Genomic DNA, 19,790 nt, shown 5'->3' on the forward strand with positions numbered 1-19,790 from the left:
ACCTAGCTCCCGGTAAGCCCTGTTTCCTTTCCCTTCCATTTGCAAGCTGCCTGCCATTCTTCTACTACTTTGTACATACAGATTGTTAGTTATACAGGTAGCAGCAGGATTTAGCAATACTTTGCTTGTTCATTGGTGTCAATCAGCATTGTTGAATGCTGCTGCTCCTGTTTGTATAACTAGTAAAAAATATACAGTGCCACAAGGGTGCAAAGAGAGAAAAAGAAAAAAAAAGAAAAATTTAGAGTAGCTGTAACAGAACTTATCTGACTTTCCCAATGCTGGCTGCTTATGAGAGGCTTGCTTTTTTCCACCCATAAACACTCATGTTCCTTCATAGAATCACCAGTTCAAGAGAGTGAGGGAAATAATACATGCTAGGAATTGGAGTCCAGAAATGCAGTTACACAATACTGAGAAGCATAGGGTGAACAAAAAATTCCATAATGCTTTGTAACTCCCAGAATACTGTGCTTCTTCCTCTAACACTGAACTACATTGAAAGAATAAAAAGACATCCTATTGTCTTTTGTTCTGCAGTTTTGCTCAAGGTGGGGAGGAAAATTCAGGGCGGGCAAATGCCCCCTCTTGCCCCCTTCTGGACGGCATGACATCAACCCTTTGAGCCAAATAGATGTAGCTACTACATCTCACAGTACTTTTCCCAGCGTACTTTGTTGATGTAGTACTTACGTCCAACACTGTGATGCATGCTGTGGTCTCAGCTGTCAGTTTTGATAGAAAGTAGGGGCAGAAGGCATCTGTAAGGGTTCACCCTGAGTCCTGCAGGCAGCCAGATGATGTGGTCACTCCTTTAAGAGACCTGACTGGCATTTAAAACCCAGACTTTAACCTCCCAGTCAAGTTCTCTAACCTGCACTCCACTGGGGATCTATACCTGTCTGCACTGTTCTGCAATTACCTGTTTTACTGTATAGCTGGGACATCTGTAGCCTGCAACAATCTTGTTACACCTGCAGGCTTTATAAGCTAGCTTATGCCTGAACTCAGGCTCTGATTGTCTGTTCTTCCTGCTGGATGTGCTGTATAAATTTTAATTCTTGTAACACTGTTTATGCACCAACCTGGTATCCTGTGGCAGCTTCAGAAACAGTACCCACTGGGTATCCTGTGCCTGCTGATTCTCCTATGCTTGCTCTACCAGTAATAGCTCATCTGTATCCTGCTATATTTGCTTCACCTACCTGGTACCCCATAGCAGCCTCACCAACTGTACCCGCTGGGTGTCCTGTGCCTTCTAGGTCTTTTGCGATTATGGTACCATTATCCTTGCCTGTACCTTGTTCCTGATTGTGTACCCCAGTGCAACTTTTATGATTAAAGTTATTTTCCAATGCAACACTATGAGTTATGTGATTCTGCAAAGGTGTGCAAGTATCTTCTAACATTGAGCTCCAACTTATGATAAATGCTGTATAGCCTACTTACATAACAACTAGAGCAACCTGGAACTCACAGAGGTACTAAAAATACTAAGCGACCTTGTGCATGATCTGCAGCGGGGAAATGCTACATTTAAAGGCTGTGCCCGGGACCCTGTATATCTGGAATCTGCTGTTGCCTTACCTGAGAAGTTATGTGGTCTCAGATCTACATTCCACACCTTTCTCACTGACTGTGAATTACTGTTTATTCTAAAGTCTCGCACCTGTGCCATGAACTTTTTGAAAGTGAGAACTGTCATTTCTCTGTTATTTGATCAACTAAAGACCTGGGCTCGCCAATTGCTGTATGCTAATAGCCCTAGGACACCTGGGAGTCCTTTACCAAATATTAAAAATGTGGAGTGTGGGTGCGCTAGAAGAGTGTAACCTTCTCTCTTCCTCAAAAAATTCCTAATTGGATTAAATAAAATGGTTAATGTGTGGAGGGCGCTTAAAGCTTAAACACTAAAATATGTGAATCATATTTAATATTATCTGTCTATTGTCTATATATGACAAACGTGTATATTATAATGGATGTTATATATTATATTATAGGTATCTGTATACGTAAACGGCTGTATTATACAGCTATACAATCAGCAATATCCTGATATTGTGAAAAGATAAACTAGTGAAAACCTCTATATTCAAACAGGTGAAAGATATAAAACATCAATAAAAAAGATATCAATGAGGAAACAAAAATAAATACAAGTGAATAAATTGATGTGTTAAATAAGTTAATAAATTTAATAAACAAGTGTTAAATTGTGCTAATATATCTCACTAAAAACAGCAGGCAATGTAAAAGACGATAGTTCAGGGACGTCTCCCTTGAAGCATATAAAATAATGATTGGTTAAAAAGTCCATTCAGACCACCTTTAAATGAAAATGGATTAATAATCCGTAAAATTCCTTGTGATGTGTAATTTTCAATTTGCAATAGCTGAAAGTATTACAACTAATGATGCAATAGTAACAGTCTGGTTTGCGGATTTAGAAGATATGTTGCTATTTTTAGCAGGTTTTTTTTACATACCAATGTTGTTATTGTGACTGCTCTGACCAAACTGCCTGTGGCTTTTACATCGAATAGACTCACCACCTGGGTATCTACCAGCTCTAAATCGGGCTACTCTCACCGTTCCCCGCGGCTCGTATTGCCCTCCGGTTCTGGCGTTTGGGTTTCCTTTTCAGCGTGTGAGTGCAACTTCGAGTTTGAGTTCCGGGTCTATTACGTGACCTCAAAACAGCTCTGTCATAGGTCAGTTATTGTCAGCCTTTGCCATCTCTTTGTTCCGCTCCTGAAAAGTTTTAGGCTTTAACAGCAGTAATTGTATATGGTGCCTATCCCTATCTCGAAGTTGCACTCACATGCCGTAAAGGAATTTGCAGCGGGAGGTGAAGAGCTTGGGGGATTCCCAAAGTACATAAAATAAAAAAAAATAAAAAAAATAAGAGGAATAAAATGTTACTGGCTCACTGGAAATCTGGGAGTCCACCAAATTCTTAAGACCACTGCTCCTTAACTCGTACACCTCCTCTGAGGCTTCTGACATCAATCCACCCGATCTCATATGATCGAGTTGTTTGACACCCCCTGCTAGCCGCCGATTGGCCGCAAATCTGCAGGGGGCGGCATTATACAAGCAGTTCACCAGAACTGCTTGTGCAATGTAAAATGCTGACAGAGTATGCTGTCGGCATTCAGCGATGTCAGGCGGACATGATCCGCTACAGCAGATCATATCCCTCTGACTGTTAATAAATTGGCCCCTATGCCTTTTATTTTTTATTTATTTATTTTAAAAGATGGCATGGACCAGGGGGGGGGGGGGAGGAAGAGGGAAGAAAGCTGTGTGGGAGGGATCAGAGAGGTGGGAGGAAGAGGAGAGATTCCTACATTGCAGACAATAATAAAAACAATAATAATAAAAAAAATTAAAAACCCTAGACAGCTTACTGTCAGTCTGGTTGTCAGCTAAGATGGTGGTGGCCAGTGGGAGGAGGGGAGAGAGCTGTTTGGAAGAAATCAGGTAGGGATTAGGCAGGTGGAGGCAGGTTGGAGGTGTCATGTTGGAGGGTAATCCCAACACTACAGCAAATATTACCCTTAACAGCTAACTGATTAACTCCGCTGCTGGAAATTTCAAATGTGTGGTGCACACCTGTAATAAGCGGCCTTCTAATTACCAAAAACGTATGGCAAAACCATGCATGTCTGCCATTTCTTAATAAAGGGGATATTAGAAAAGCTGTTATAAACATTTATCTTATGACTGTAGTAGTTGTGTGTAAATAATTTCAGTGAGAAACCCAAAGTTTGTGGGAAAAATTAAAAATAAAAAAATGGTGGCATGAAATATGCCAAATTGGGCCTAAATCGATATCTTGGGTTATCGACATTAAAAACATATATATAGTTTTTTTGGGTCAATTTTGAGAATTTGGCCAGTTCTGCTATACCAAATGAGTTACCCCATTGCATCATTTTATACATAGCTGCAGATAAAGAACTTAAAATGATAAAAAATTATAAAAAAATATATACGTTTGGTCTAAATCAGAGAGGATGCCAATGAACAAATTTTGAAAAAATATTTCTTCAGTTAGAAAGCTACAGGTTTTTGCGAAAAAATAAATAAAAATAACATTTTATATATATATATATATATATATATATATATATATATATATATATATATATATATATATATATAGATATATATATATATGTAACAAATATTTATCTACACCTCTCAAAATGAAGGAGATCCCAAAATAGTAAAAATTAAAAACTAATATTGATTGTTTAAATGTTCTGGTAGTTTACTTTGTATTTATACATATCCAAAAAAAATGTTTTCAACATTCAAGAGAAAAAAAAAAGGGACATGTTAAACACATACATAGATAAGCAGCATTATTTAATGAGTACCCATATGTATGTTGTTAAATTTAAACTTAAACTTTTGTAAATAGTATAATTATAGAATGGGCTCAATAAAACAAATTGACATCCATAATGGAATTTAAACCATCAGAGTGTTTGAATTGAAGCTTAAAGATCCATTAAACCTCTCTTTAATCCAAAATCCTCTCCCTATCACCCCCTTCTATGCCTTGGGACATGGTCAATACCTTGTATTTGTAAGAACATATCATTTGATTGATGTTCATGTCTAAAATATGTGGCTATTGAGGTATTACTTTCAGGATTGCTAATGTATCTAAGATGTTAAAGGGCTCTGTCTCTTAGGGCACGTTTTTGCACGCCCTGCATCCTTTACATGTCAACAAATATATGATGTGTTGTATTGCATGTAATATTGTGTCTTATATTTCGCTTTGGTTACTGTCAATTCAAATTTTGTGCCTGTTTTAATGTAGTGGCAGAAAGCCAAGTGCTGGGTTTTTGTTTAGGTAACATAGAAGGTGAGATAATGGTTCTGAGGTTCTAGCTTTTCTGGTAGTGAAATTACAACCTTTAGAGGAAATAATATTTAGTTTCTCCCTTTAAACTTGGCAGATAATTCTGAATAATGTTCCTTTATTTTAGTGTAATCATGACTATAAGTAGTGATAAAGGAAGGTTTTTAACTGAAATTTCTTTTTTTGTTTTTATATTGTAGTAAATTTGCTCTTGGTATGCAATCCACTTGATTTTTTTGCTGCATTTAGCAATGTGGTATTATAGCCACGGGCTTCTAATCTCTGTTGTGTTGCATCTGCATTTTTCTGAAAGCTTCCATCTTGTGTACAGTTTATTTTGGTATGTATGTACTGTCCATAAGGTATTGATAGAAGTGTATGTTGAGGGTGGAAGGATGTGTAGTGTAGTATTGTGTTACCTGCTGTAGCTTTTCTGTAAAGTTCAACTTCAATGGATTTTGAGTGTGACATCCCAAAAAAATTGTGTAGTGTTGTGATGAAGTGTAAAAGAAAGATTGAAGTTATTAGTGTTAATATACTCATTAAACTGTGATGCAAGATGTTCATCTCCATCCCATATTATTAAAAGATTATCAATGTATCTTCCAAAATAAATAATGTTGTACCTAAAAGGGTTATTGTTTCCAAAGATGTGGCACAGCTCCCAGATTACCATATAGAGATTAGAATAGGACTGCGCAAATTTGGCGCCCATGGCTGTGCCACATCTCTGGAGATAATACTTACCTTCGAAAAGAAAAAAATTATGTGGTAACAGATATTTCACAGTTTGACACAAATATTGTATCATGTCATCATCATAAAGAGAAGATGTGTATAAAAAGTGTTCCAAAGCATTAAGACCCTTGGTGTGTGGAATTGACGTGCATAGTGTTGATACATCAATAGTGATAAACCTGAAAGAATCCTGCCATTCAATGTCCTCAATTTAATTAATCAATGTTGTAGTGTGCTTCAAATACCCAGGTAAGTTAGTAACTATTGGCTGTAGAAAGCTATCTGCCAGGTTGGAAATATTTTCATTGAGGGAACCTATGCCTGCCATGATGGGACAGCCAGGAGGTTTTTTAATGTCCTTATGTAATTTGGGCAAATAGTGGAATATAGGCATTACAGGGCATTCAGGTATCAGCCTTTCAGCCACTTTAGATGTAATAATGCCATCATTTTTTGCCCCTCCACTAGTTTTTCCAAAACTGATGCAAAGAGATCAGTAGGATCAGACAAGAGACTTTCGTAGGTGTCAATGTTGTTTAGTTGTCTGTTGGCCTCTGTCTAGTAGTCTGTTTTATTCAACACTACAACATTCCCTCCCTGATTCTCTGATCACTATGTTTGAGTCATAGCTCAAATCTTGTAGCGCTCTTTTTTCTTGGGGATTTAGATAAAACAGTATCCTTTCTGTGGATTTTCATTACTCTTATTATTTTTATCCAACTCAATTAGGAGACTTTCCACTGTTTGTTGGAAAACTTGGAGAGTTGGGCCCCTAGAATTGATAGGATAAAAATAACTTTTGTTTTTAAATTTACTTAAGTCTATATCCTGCACAGTGGGGCCACTTCCGGTGGACTGCAATCCCTCATTCTCATCTTCCAGTAGTTCATCCATATCAGAAGAGTCCTCATCTAGGACAATATCTCTATAGACATATGTTTCCTACATTTTATGTCAGAGTTTGAATAACAGAATAACAGTCCGCTTAGTATACAGAAATCAAACAAAAAGTGTGAATAACAGTCCTCTTTGTATACTGTAAAAAAAAAAGTGACTAAAATTAAAAAAATCTTTATACATGATATTGTAAGGGCTTTAATATTGAGAATAAAGATATTTTTCACTGTACTTTTTATTGATCAAAAGAAGACAATCTCAATTGTTTGGCACTCTTATTGGAAATATTTGTTTCAAAAAAGATTTTTTATGGAGCAGATCCACTCAAGACCAAGTTCAAACAATTATCACAAATGGTAGCATTATTAATCTGTTCCGTATGTGTTAAATATTATTCATGAAGCAGAAAGAGATTGGACATAAATTTGTAATGACCACAGTCTATGTGCTTTAACATCTATAATTTGAGAATCGTCATTTAGTGCTCACTCAGGAATCCATATATTGTGTATCACGACAATCAGGTCTGCTAGCTCTACCTCCTGTAGTTAATTGCCGCTCCTGTGGTGCGGGCATACACAGATTGCCTCTCCAAGTACCAGCGGACACATCAACCCTGGCTACAGCTTTCTTGCCGACGATCAGTGACATCCGGTTCACGTGGTGAGTTTTAATTAGAAAAACAACGCCCACTTCCTCTGATCGTTCCTTGTAAGACACAGACTTAATCAAAGGCTGGAGGTACGGAAGTGTTAATCGAAAGGTAGGTGTAAGATATTAATATTAGTGATATAATGTATTTCCACTAAGCAACTCAGCTATATCAATAAAATCTTAAAAAATTGATAATTAGTAGATACAATAGAAAAAACAAAAAGCAGGTTGCGCCTATTTAATTAAACCTGAAACCAGGCCAAAAAAATTGTCTAAAAGTGGAACTTACATATCTAAACTATTTACTTGATGATAAATAATTTGTAATAGATGAGAGACAGATTGGATTTGAAAAATGTAATTTATTAAAAAAACTTTTTATTAATATTAAAAATAAATTATACTATATATTGATCCTTTAATAAATATGACAAATCTCAACTGTTACATAAAATAGTCCTGACTATAACAATATTTAGAAAATATGATAAGTTATGTTAAAAGATAAAATATATAAAATAAATAAAAATAAAAAATTATAGATTGGCCAATCAGAAAATTATGCACTATAAAATATATTTTAAAGGAATTGGACACATTGCGTCAGTAACCTAAGGGAACCATTCGAGCAATATCTACAATAGATAAAATATATATATATATATATATATATATGTATGTGCTTGATCTAATCAAACTCTATCTGTATTTTGTATTTGGTATATGATATATATCGGTGTAGGTATTGTATATTAGAAATTGTGGATAGTTGTTTTACTTTGTGACAAGATGAGGCAAAAGTTCCTTTTCCAATGTTACTATAATATCCAGATAGGAACAAAATATATATTTTAAGTCTCTGATATTGTGTTCTGCTATTACCGGTAAAAGCTGTCTTTGTAGTATTATCCTTTATTTTTGGTGAAATCCAAGTTGAATAAAAAGTCTTACTTTGGAGCAGGGACGTGTTTCCAAGTATCCGATGATTATTCTGAAACCTCCGCTTTCTTTTTGGCAGCGTCTCAAATCACGCTGGCGGCAATGTGTTTCTCAACACAGGATGGTCCGTCCTCAGTAGTCTTCCGTCACTTTCTTGTTCACAGTGACTCGGTATCCTCAAAGCGGATATCCCCAGACTTTTGATTTCTTACAAATTTGGAAAAGAATAAACGCTACGCGTTTCAGCTGCTACTGCAGCCTTTCTCAAGCGATATGCTGTTTGCCCCATCTGTCCAGTATTTATGAGTTTCTGTTTCATATCTAATTGCACAATTATGTATGTATTAATTACCAAAAAGTATAAAAAATATAGAAGCATTAGTCAATTAGTGTGATATAGGAGAAATAGAAACAAAAAACAAAAAGAAATATCTAGCAGTTAGTTGTTGATAGCAAGTTGTCAAAAAATATTTAACTTAAGTATTTATCAAAAGTTTTTCAAAATAATTTCCTAGGTGGGTCTCGAACTTGTGGTCTTTTGGTTGGGAGGAGGATGCTCTCTCCATTACGCTACACCTAAGTATATTATGAATTAATCGTTTTCAAGAACCTTAAAGATTTAATTCTGTTAAAATTGTTTAACCACTTATAGTGTAATGAGTTTATTTCGCATAATATATTCTTTTGAAAGTAAAAAATGAGTTTCAAAATAGAGAATAGAGATCAAATTATAAAAAATTATTATAAAAAATCTTTAAAAGGTAATTAAATTTTGTCAAAGATTGAACTCATGACCTGTGGGTTTAGGGGATATTGATTTCACCACTAAGCTACAGTAGTAGCAGTGGCAACTACAAGTATTCTGTCTCTATTATTTTTAAAAAGTTTATAAAAAGCTTTTTTTTTTTTTTTTTTTTTTTAAAAAGCTTCATATGAGTATGGATTTATATAATTAACATTGTTTATGGATTCTAACTAATTATGAATTACTAATAGTTGATTTAATTTATGTGTCTACCATTTTGGTAGTTATTCAAAATGATGTAAATAATGGTCTAAACTAAAAATCTTTAATAATCTTTATAATATTGATTAAAATTTATTTATTAAAATTTCATAAATTATTATTAAAATAAACTACTTTATATAACTTTAATTAGTGTGTTAAAAAACTTTATATAACTTTAATTAGTGTGTTAAAAAAAGGGGGGAATCAAATGGAAATCTACGCCTATTTTATAAATCTCTATATTAATTTATAAAAATTTATAAAAGCTAAATACTAGTGTAAAAAGGGGGTCAAGTGGAAATCTATGTTTCATCCTTTTGGGTGTTTGGTCTCTAACTCATATATCCATTTATATTCTAATTTTAAAAGCTCATTTTGTACATCACCACCTCTCCAATCTGGGTTCAGTTTATCAATGGCTATGTATTTAAAATGCTTTAGATTACAATTGTTGCAAGTTAAAAAATGTTTTGGTACAGGGAGATCTTCATTTCTTTTTTCTGTGGCATTTTCTATTGATAAAATGTGTTCTCTCACTCTTTCTCTAACGGGTCTTGTAGACTCTCCTATATATTGTTTTCCACATTTGCAGTTGATAAGATAGATAATATTTCTGTCTGTACATCTTATTAAGGATTTAATTTCATATTCTTTACCAGTAACATTTGAATAGAATTTTTTCTTTTTCTCAGAGTGTCTGCATGCTTTACAAGCTAGACATGGAAAAAAACCTTTTCGGTCTTTACCAAGAAGATCTTTGTCATTTTTCTTATGTCTTTTCCTTCTTAAATCTGTTGGTGCTAATTTATTTTTTAGGTTATCCGCTCTTCTATAGACTATATTTGGAGCTTCACCTATCACACCTTTTAATTTCTCATCTAGTTTTAAAATATTCCAATGCTTCTTTATGATCCTCTCTATTTCCTTATGATTGTTATTATATTGGGTAACTAATGGCACAAATGGTTTCTTTTACTTTTTTATTATTTCTTTCTTTGACCCTCGTATAATGTCTATTCTGTTTATCTGTTGTATTCTACTGATCTCCTTATCAATAGCGTCACTTTTATAACCCCTCTCTGTGAATTTATTTTTAAGGATAGTGGACTGGTCAAGATAATCTTTTTCGTTGGTACAATTCTTTCTTATACGTAATAATTGTCCCTTTGGTATATTATTTTTCCATGTATGTAAATGGCAGCTTTTTGTGTGTATATAGTTATTGCTGTCGACTGGTTTAAAATGTGTTTTTGTATTAATTTTATTATTCTCAATGAAGATTTCTAAATCCAGGAATATTATCTTTTCTTTACTAATCTCGTATGTGAATTTTAAGTTCATATCATTTTCATTCATCTTATTAAAAAAGGACTCAAACTGAGATTTGCTACCTCTCCATATCAGTAGAATATCATCTATGTATCTCTTAAATGAGACCAGGTTCGCTCCAATTGCTGTATTTATTAAAAAATCGGTTTCCCAAGACTCCATAAAAAGATTTGCGTAACTAGGAGCGAACCTGGTCCCCATCGCGGTACCACATATCTGATCATAAAAATTATCTTCATAGTAAAAATAATTGTGCGTTAAAATAAATTTAATACTTTCCAGAATAAAATTTCTATGTTGTACTATTAGTTCCTTATCACTTTCCAGATATTGATCTACTGCTCTTAAACCATCTCTAATTAAAGTTACATAAAGTAGTTTATTTTAATAATAATTTATGAAATTTTAATAAATACATTTATACAATATTATAAAGGTTATTAAAGATTTTTATGTTAGACCATTATTTACATCATTTTGAATAACTACCAAAATGGTAGACACATAAATTAAATCAACTATTAGTAATTCATAATTAGTTAGAATCCATAAACAATGTTAATTATATAAATCCATACTCATATGAAGCTTTTTTAAAAAAAAAAAAAAAAAAAAGCTTTTTATAAACTTTTTAAAAATAATAGAGACAGAATACTTGTAGTTGCCACTGCTACTATTGTAGCTTAGTGGTGAAATCAATATACCCTAAACCAACAGGTCATGAGTTCAATCCTTGACTTTGACAAAATTTAATTACCTTTCAAAAATTTAATTACCTTTTAAAGATTTTTTTATAATAATTTTTTATAATTTGATCTCTATTCTCTATTTTGAAACTAATGTTTTACTTTCAAAAGAATATATTATGTGAAATAAACTCATTACACTATAAGTGGTTAAACTATTTTAACAAAATTAAATCTTTAAGGTTCTTGAAAACGATCAATTCATTATATACTTAGGTGTAGCGTAATGGAGGGAGCATCCTCCTCCCAACCAAAAGACCACAAGTTCAAGACCCACCTAAGAAATTATTTTGAAAAACTTTTGATAAATACTTAAGTTAAATATTTTTTGACAACTTGCTATCAACAACTAACTGCTAGATATTTCTTTTTGTTTTTTGTTTCTATTTCTCCTATATCACACTAATTGACTAACGCTTCTATATTTTTTATACTTTTTGGTAATTAATACATACATAATTGTGCAATTAGATACGAAACAGAAACTCATAAATACTGGACAGATGGGGCAAACAGCATATCGCTTGAGAAAGGCTGCAGTAGCAGCTGAAACGCGTAGCGTTTATTCTTTTCCAAATTTGTAAGAAATCAAAAGTCTGGGGATATCCGCTTTGAGGATACCGAGTCACTGTGAACAAGAAAGTGACGGAAGACTACTGAGGACGGACCATCCTGTGTTGAGAAACACATTGCCGCCAGCGTGATTTGAGACACTGCCAAAAAGAAAGCGGAGGTTTCAGAATAATCATCGGATACTTGGAAACACGTCCCTGCTCCAAAGTAAGACTTTTTATTCAACTTGGATTTCACCAAAAATAAAGGATAATACTACAATGACAGCTTTTACCGGTAATAGCAGAACACAATATCAGAGACTTAAAATATATATTTTGTTCCTATCTGGATATTATAGTAACATTGGAAAAGGAACTTTTGCCTCATCTTGTCACAAAGTAAAACAACTATCCACAATTTCTAATATACAATACCTACACCAATATATATCATATACCAAATACAAAATACAGATAGAATTTGATTAGATCAAGCACATACATATATATATTTTTTATCTATTGTAGATATTGCTCGAATGGTTCCATTAGGTTACTGATGCAATGTGTCCAATTCATTTAAAATATATTTTATAGTGCATAATTTTCTGATTGGCCAATCTATAATTTTTTATTTTTATTTATTTTATATATTTTATCTTTTAACATAACTTATCATATTTTCTAAATAATGTTATAGTCAGGACTATTTTATGTAACAGTTGAGATTTGTCATATTTATTAAAGGATCAATATATAGTATAATTTATTTTTAATATTAATAAAAAGTTTTTTTAATAAATTACATTTTTCAAATCCAATATGTCTCTCATCTATTACAAATTATTTATCATCAAGTAAATAGTTTAGATATGTAAGTTCCACTTTTAGACAATTTTTTTGGCCTGGTTTCAGGTTTAATTAAATAGGCGCAACCTGCTTTTTGTTTTTTCTAAGGTACGGAAGTGTTACACTGTAATTGTTGAAAGAATAAGATGAACAAGAGATCTTTGTTATGTGTTGAATCCAACGATTATGGTATAAAAAGTTCTTGGCTCCCAAGTAAAGACACCTCTGTCATTTATTTATAACACTGTAATCCACAGCGCACATACCTCTGTAGCATACACAGACACAGCACAATCAATGTTGCAGTCCTGGCAGTTTAGGGCAAGAGATAGGATCAAAGTAAGTCAGAGTGGAATAAGGCTGCTTAAGGGAAAAAAAGAAGATTGTTGAAAACTTGGCCTAGTCATACTTCAGCTATGCACATGTAATTTTGTGAATCTGTGTTGACAACTCCGTGTATGTAGAGGGTATGAAAGGCAGCTTACCAAAAATGTACAGTGTCCCCACGGTGAAGCAATAAGGTAGCGCCAAGCACCCCCACTCAGGATTCACAACTTAAACTTCAGCAAAAGCAATTATGTATTAGACTGTTCAAGTATATTACCTTCTCTGTAGTGCAGGAAAAATAGTGGTCACTGTAATGATGATCACAAGGGTAGACATAGAATACAAATATTTATCCGCACCTCTCAAAATGAAGGAGATCCCAAAATAGTAAAAAATAAAAAGTAATATTTATTGTAGACAATTTAAAAAATACAAAAAAGCCATAAAATGAGTGGCTTCATTTTAGATTTGTCCAGTTGGAACTTCTGTATAGTCTGCCATGCGCAGTTGCATGGAGGAGACATGGATGAATGGCGGGCGGATGTCACGGTGTAATGGGTTATATATAGGGGTAAGTTGATTGTCATTGTTTTACGTTTTATGTCTGAAGAAGGGGTTTGCCCCAAAACATCACATTAATAAAACAAAAGGATTGTTATACCAAAGTCTGGAGAGTGTCTGCTTGGAATTTATAGTTGTATACTGTTTGCTAGTGCACCCCGGCAAAGTGTATTTAGAATGTGTGAATTTGAGTTTCATATATATATATATATATATATATATATATATATATATATATATATATATATATATATATATATATATATATGCACAAAGATTCCAGATCTGGGTGTAGTAGGTTCAGATTCCACAATTATCAGCTACTTAATTGCCAAATTTGTACTCACTTGTTGGGACCTCAAACTATATGAGGTATGGAAAATGCATGGGGGCTATTATCAGCCCTGATGGTCTCCTTAGATGCTATTGATATCGGAGTAGACTTTCTGTTCTGTGTACTTCAGCTCTTCCACACAAACTCCCAGGACCTTGATTGGTGTTAACATAAACCACCAAATACACAAGTATAGATAGATTATCTTTGTGCGCCCCTCCCTTCTTCTGTTTCCATAGATTACTGCTGAGGCTTCCTGCTGTGTCGCCTCTGAGCTTTTAAGGGATTCAGGCTGCAAAAGTCTTTTGGATTGTCTTCATCTTTTCACAAAGTGACAATATTTAGCATATGGAAAAGACAGTGGGCCCATTTATCAAGCTCTGTATGGAGCTTGTGGTCCCGTGTTTCTGGCTCTGAGCAGGCGGACAGGAATCGCCGGAATTCAACCCGATCGAATACGATTGGGTTGATTGGCACCTCCCTGCTGGCGGCCCATTGGCCGCGAGTCTGCAGGGGGCGGCGTTGCACCAGCAGCTCTTCTGCGCTGCTGGTGCAATGCTGAATACGGAGAGCGTATTGCTCTCCGCATTCATCGAGGTCTTGCGGACCTGATATATATATAAAATTGAAAAATAGTGTGAAAGAAAGAAACAAGTAAATATTTTGTTTAAAAAAAGACAGGGAATTCAGCACTCTTTTGTCACAAAGAATTACACAGCTCTTGATTAAGTAAATATGTTACAATTTATTGGTACAGCAATTCTATTCAAAGAACATACCGCATCTCCACTAAAGGTGGCCTATGAATCAAGTACACTTAGTAATAGTGTACTAAGTGTACTAAGTGTACTTGATTCATAGGCCACCTTCAGTGGAGATGTGGTATGTTCTTTGAATAGAATTGCTGTACCAATAAAAAGTAACATATTTACTTAAAGGGACAGTATACACTAATTTTTATATAACTGCATGTAATAGACACTACTATAAAGAATAATATGCACAGATAATGATATAAAAATCCAGTATAAAACTGTTTAAAAACTTACTTAGAAGCTGTCAGTTTGGCTCTGTTGAAAAGGTAGCTGGAAAGCCCACTGCAAGTGGCAAATAAGACACTCCCCCCCTCCCCCTTCTTTTGCATATGAAAAGACCCTTTACACAAACAGGAGCAAGCTGGAGTAGGTAGCTGAGCGTATTCACATAAAACTTTGGGGCTTGGTTAGGAGTCTGAAAATCAGAGCAATGTTATTTAAAAATAAGCAAAACTATACATTAATTTAAAAAAAAACTTTATGGGCTATATAAATAGATCATCTACAAAACATTTATGCAAAGAAAAAATGAGTGTATAATGTCCCTTTAATCAAGAGCTGTGTAATTCTTTATGACAAAAGAGTGCTGAATTCCCTGTCTTTTTGAAACAAAATATTTATTTGTTTCTTTCTTTCTCACTATTTTTCAATTATATTATTAAAAAGGGTCTGCACCAGTAGCCTTACAAGGCATTACAATAGGGATAGTTCAGATTTTTACTATCCCTACTAGTCACAGCTCGTTGCAAGCATTTGCTTCCCACTTTGTTTTTTGCTTGATTATATATATATATATATATATATATATATATATATATATATATATATATATACACACACACTTTGGAGCCCTTCTGAGTCAAACACCTTGTCATATGGTATGGTAAATCCTTTTAAAACATTTTTTTCTATACAAAATTTTTGGAATTTTTATTTTAATCCTAACACTTTATTTCAGATCTCAGGTCACACTAATTTTTTTAGCGTTATTTTAAGTTTTGTAGGTAAAAACTTGCGGGGCTAACGCTCCTTTTTTTCCCAGTGCTCCATTAAGCTAACGCTGGTATTACGAGTTTCCTGAATGGCTGCGTTAGCCTCAGAAAAGTGAGCGTTGAGACAAATTTAGCTCCACTTCAACCCTCAATACCAGCATTGCTTACGGTAGCGGTAAGCTGGAAAAACGTGCTCGTACATGATTTCCCCATAGGATACAATGGGGCTGAGCTGGCTGAAAAAAAACCTAACACCTGCAAAAAAGCAGCTTTCAGCTCCTAACGCAGCCCCATTGTTTCCTATGGGGAAACACTTTCTAAGTCTACACCTAACACCCTAACATGAACCCCGAGTCTAAATACCCCTAACCTTACACTTATTAACCTCTAATACTGCCGCCCCTGCTATCGCTAACACCTGCATTATACTATTAACCCCTAATCTGCCGCTCCAGACACCGCCGCCACCTACATTATCCCTATGAACCCCTAATCTGCTGCCCCCAACATCGCCGACACCTATATTATATTTATGAACCCCTAATCTGCTGCCCCCAACGTCGCCGCTACTATAATAAAGTTATTAACCCCTAAACCTAAGTCTAACCCTAACACCCCCCTAAGTTAAATATAATTTAAATAAAACAAAATAAATTTACTATAATTAAATAAATTATTCCTATTTAAAAATAAATACCTATAAAATAAACCATAAGATAGCGACAATATAACTAATAGTTACATTGTAGCTATTTTAGGATTTATATTTATTTTACAGGCAACTTTGTATTATTTTAACTAGGTACAATAGCTATTAAATAGTTAATAACTATTTAATAGCTACCTAGTTAAAATAATTACAAAATTACCTGTAAAATAAATTCTAACCTAAGTGACAAATACACCTAACTCTACACTATCAATAAATTAATTAAATAAATTACCTACAATTATCTAAACTAAAATACAATTAGATAAACTAAACTATATTACAAAAAAACAAACACTAAATTACAAAAAATAAAAAAATATTACAAGAATTTTAATCTAATTACACCTAATCTAAGCCCCCTAATAAAATAAAAAAGCCCCACAAAATAATAAAATTCCCTACCCTATACTAAATTACAAAAGTAATCAGCTCTTTTACCAGCCTTTAAAAGGGCTTTTTGCGGGGCGTCGCCCCAAAGTAATCAGCTCATTTACCTGTAAAATAAAATACAAGACCCCCCCCAACATTACAACCCACCACCCACACACCCCCTACTCTAAAACCCACCCAATCTCCCCTTAAAAAAACCTAACACTACCCCATTGAAGATCACCCTACCTGGAGCCGTGTTCATCCAGCCGGGCACCGATGGGCCAGAAGTGGACATCCGGAGCGGCCGAAGTCTTCATCCGATCAGAGGAGGTCCAAGCGGCATCTTCTATCTTCATCCATCCGGCGCGGAGTGGGTCCATCTTCAAGACATCCAACGTGGAGCATCCTCTTCTTCCCGATGACTAACGACGAATGAAGGTTCCTTTAAATGATGTCATCCAAGATGGCGTCCCTCGAATTCCGATTGGCTGATAGGATTCTATCAGCCAATCGGAATTAAGGTAGGATATTGACCTTGCATTCTATTGGCTGATCCAATCAGCCAATCGGATTGAACTTCAATCCGATTGGCTGATTACATCAGCCAATCGGATTTTTCCTACCTTAATTCCGATTGGCTGATAGAATTCAAGGGACACCATCTTGGATGACGTCATTTAAAGGAACCTTCATTCGTCGTGAGTCATCGGGAAGAAGAGGATGCTCCACGTCGGATGTCTTGAAGGTGGACCCACTCCGCGCCGGATGGATGAAGATAGAAGATGCCGCTTGGATGAAGACTTCTGCTGGATGGAGGACCTCTTCTGCCTCGATCGGATGAAGACTTTGGCTGCTCCGGATGTCCACTTCTGGCCCATCGGTGCCCGGCTGGGTGAACACAACTCCAGGTAGGGTGATCTTCAATGGGGTAGTGTTAGTTTTTTTTTTTAAGGGGGGATCGGTGGGTTTTAGAGTAGGGGTGTGTGGGTGGTGGGTTGTAATGTTGGGGGGGTTTTGTATTTTATTTTACAGGTAAAAGAGCTGATTACTTTGGGGCAATGTCCTGCAAAAAGCACTTTTAAGGGCTGGTAAAAGAGCTGATTACTTTTGTAATTTAGTATAGGGTAGGGAATTTTATTATTTTGGGGGGCTTTTTTATTTTTTTATGGGGCTTAGATTAGGTGTAATTAGATTAAAATTCTTGTAATATTTTTTTATTTTTTTGTAATTTAGGGTTTGTTTGTTTTTGTAATATAGTTTAGTTTATTTAATTGTATTTTAATTTAGATAATTGTAGGTAATTTATTTAATAAATTTATTGATAATGTAGTGTTAGGTGTATTTGTAACTTAGGTTAGGATTTATTTTACAGGTAATTTTGTAATTATTTTAACTAGGTAGCTATTAAATAGATATTAACTATTTAATAGCTATTGTACCTAGTTAAAATAAATACAAAGTTGCCTGTAAAATAAATATAAATCCTAAAATAGCTACAATGTAACTATTAGTTATATTGTAGCTATCTTATGGTTTATTTTATAGGTAAGTATTTATTTTTAAATAGGAATAATTTATTTAATTATAGTAAATTTATTTTGTTTTATTTAAATTATATTTAACTTAGGGGAGTGTTAGGGTTAGGGTTAGACTTAGGTTTAGGGGTTAATAACTTTATTATAGTAGTGGCGACGTTGGGGGCGGCAGATTAGGGGTTAATAATTGTAGGTAGGTTGCCGTGACGTTGGGGGGGCAGATTAGGGGTTAATACAATTTATTATAGTGTTTGCGAGGCAGTATTGCGGCGGTTTAGGGGTTAATACATTTATTATAGTGGCTAGATGTCCGGTCAGCAGATTAGGGGTTAATAAGTGTAGGTAGGTAGCTGCAATTTTGGGGGCGGCAGATTAGGGGTTAATAAATATAATATAGGTGTCGGCGATGTTAGGGACAGCAGATTAGGGGTTCATAGCTATAATGTAGGTGGCGGCGATGTCCTTTCGGCAGATTAGGGGTTAAACATTTTTATTATAGTGTTTGCGATGTGGGGGGGCCTCGGTTTAGCACTGTAGTTAAGAGCTTTATGTTCCGACGTTAGCGCATAAAACTCTTAACTACTGACTTTTAAATATGGTAGGAGTCTTGGAGGTAGAGGCTGTTCCGCTCACTTCTTCCAAGACTTGCAATACCGGTGTTAGGCAAATCCCATTAAAAAGATAGGATACACAATTAACGTAAGGGGATTTGCGGTAGCCAAAAGTCGTGGAGGAAAAGTGAGCGGTACACCTGTACCTGCCATATTCGTAATACCAGCGGGCGTTAAAAAGCAGCGTTAGGACCCCTTAACGCTGCTTTTTAAGGCTAACACAGAACTCGTAATCTAGGCGATAACTTTTAACTTGTTATATGAGTGATATTTAGCTATGTCAAGATATATAATAAAGGTATATGGTGTGCTAAAAGAATGTCAGCCTTCTCTGTTATCTGTTTTACTAAGGACTTGTAATATTTGTTTGAGCTCTACTTTTAGCAAGGTCAAGCGTTATTAATATTATGGCCTGCACTATCATTAGCACTACACTTGTAACTTAGGCCTTAGGGGCCTATTTATCAAAGCGTCAACTATGTTGCATTCGCTGGCGTCAATACGTTTGCGAGACATCGCTGCCACAGATCTGAATACGATCCCCTTATTTATCAAAAAAGCCGTCAAAAACATGCGCGTCAAGTACGGTGCGATGACTGTTAACTAACAGTCATCAATGTCACGGTTATTCAGGTTTTTCCAAACAATATTTAGACCATTTCATTACTGTCCATGAACAAGCACATTTCTCTAAAGCTAATCTTTTATTTTTCATCTGTTAATGTCCAAGAAAAACATTGATTTATACCTCAACAAACAATAATATCTCATAGAAACTTATTTTTAAATTGATTTGTTATATGATACTTTCACATAAATTAATGTGTATTTGTATTTCTAGAAGTCATATTTTTTATTTATTTTTTAAAATTATTATTAATTAGTGATGTCGCGAACATAAAAATTTGGGTTCGCGAATGGCGAACGCGAACTT

The sequence above is a fragment of the Bombina bombina genome, chromosome 4 (genome assembly GCF_027579735.1).
Source record: "Bombina bombina isolate aBomBom1 chromosome 4, aBomBom1.pri, whole genome shotgun sequence".
Classification (NCBI taxonomy): domain Eukaryota; kingdom Metazoa; phylum Chordata; class Amphibia; order Anura; family Bombinatoridae; genus Bombina; species Bombina bombina.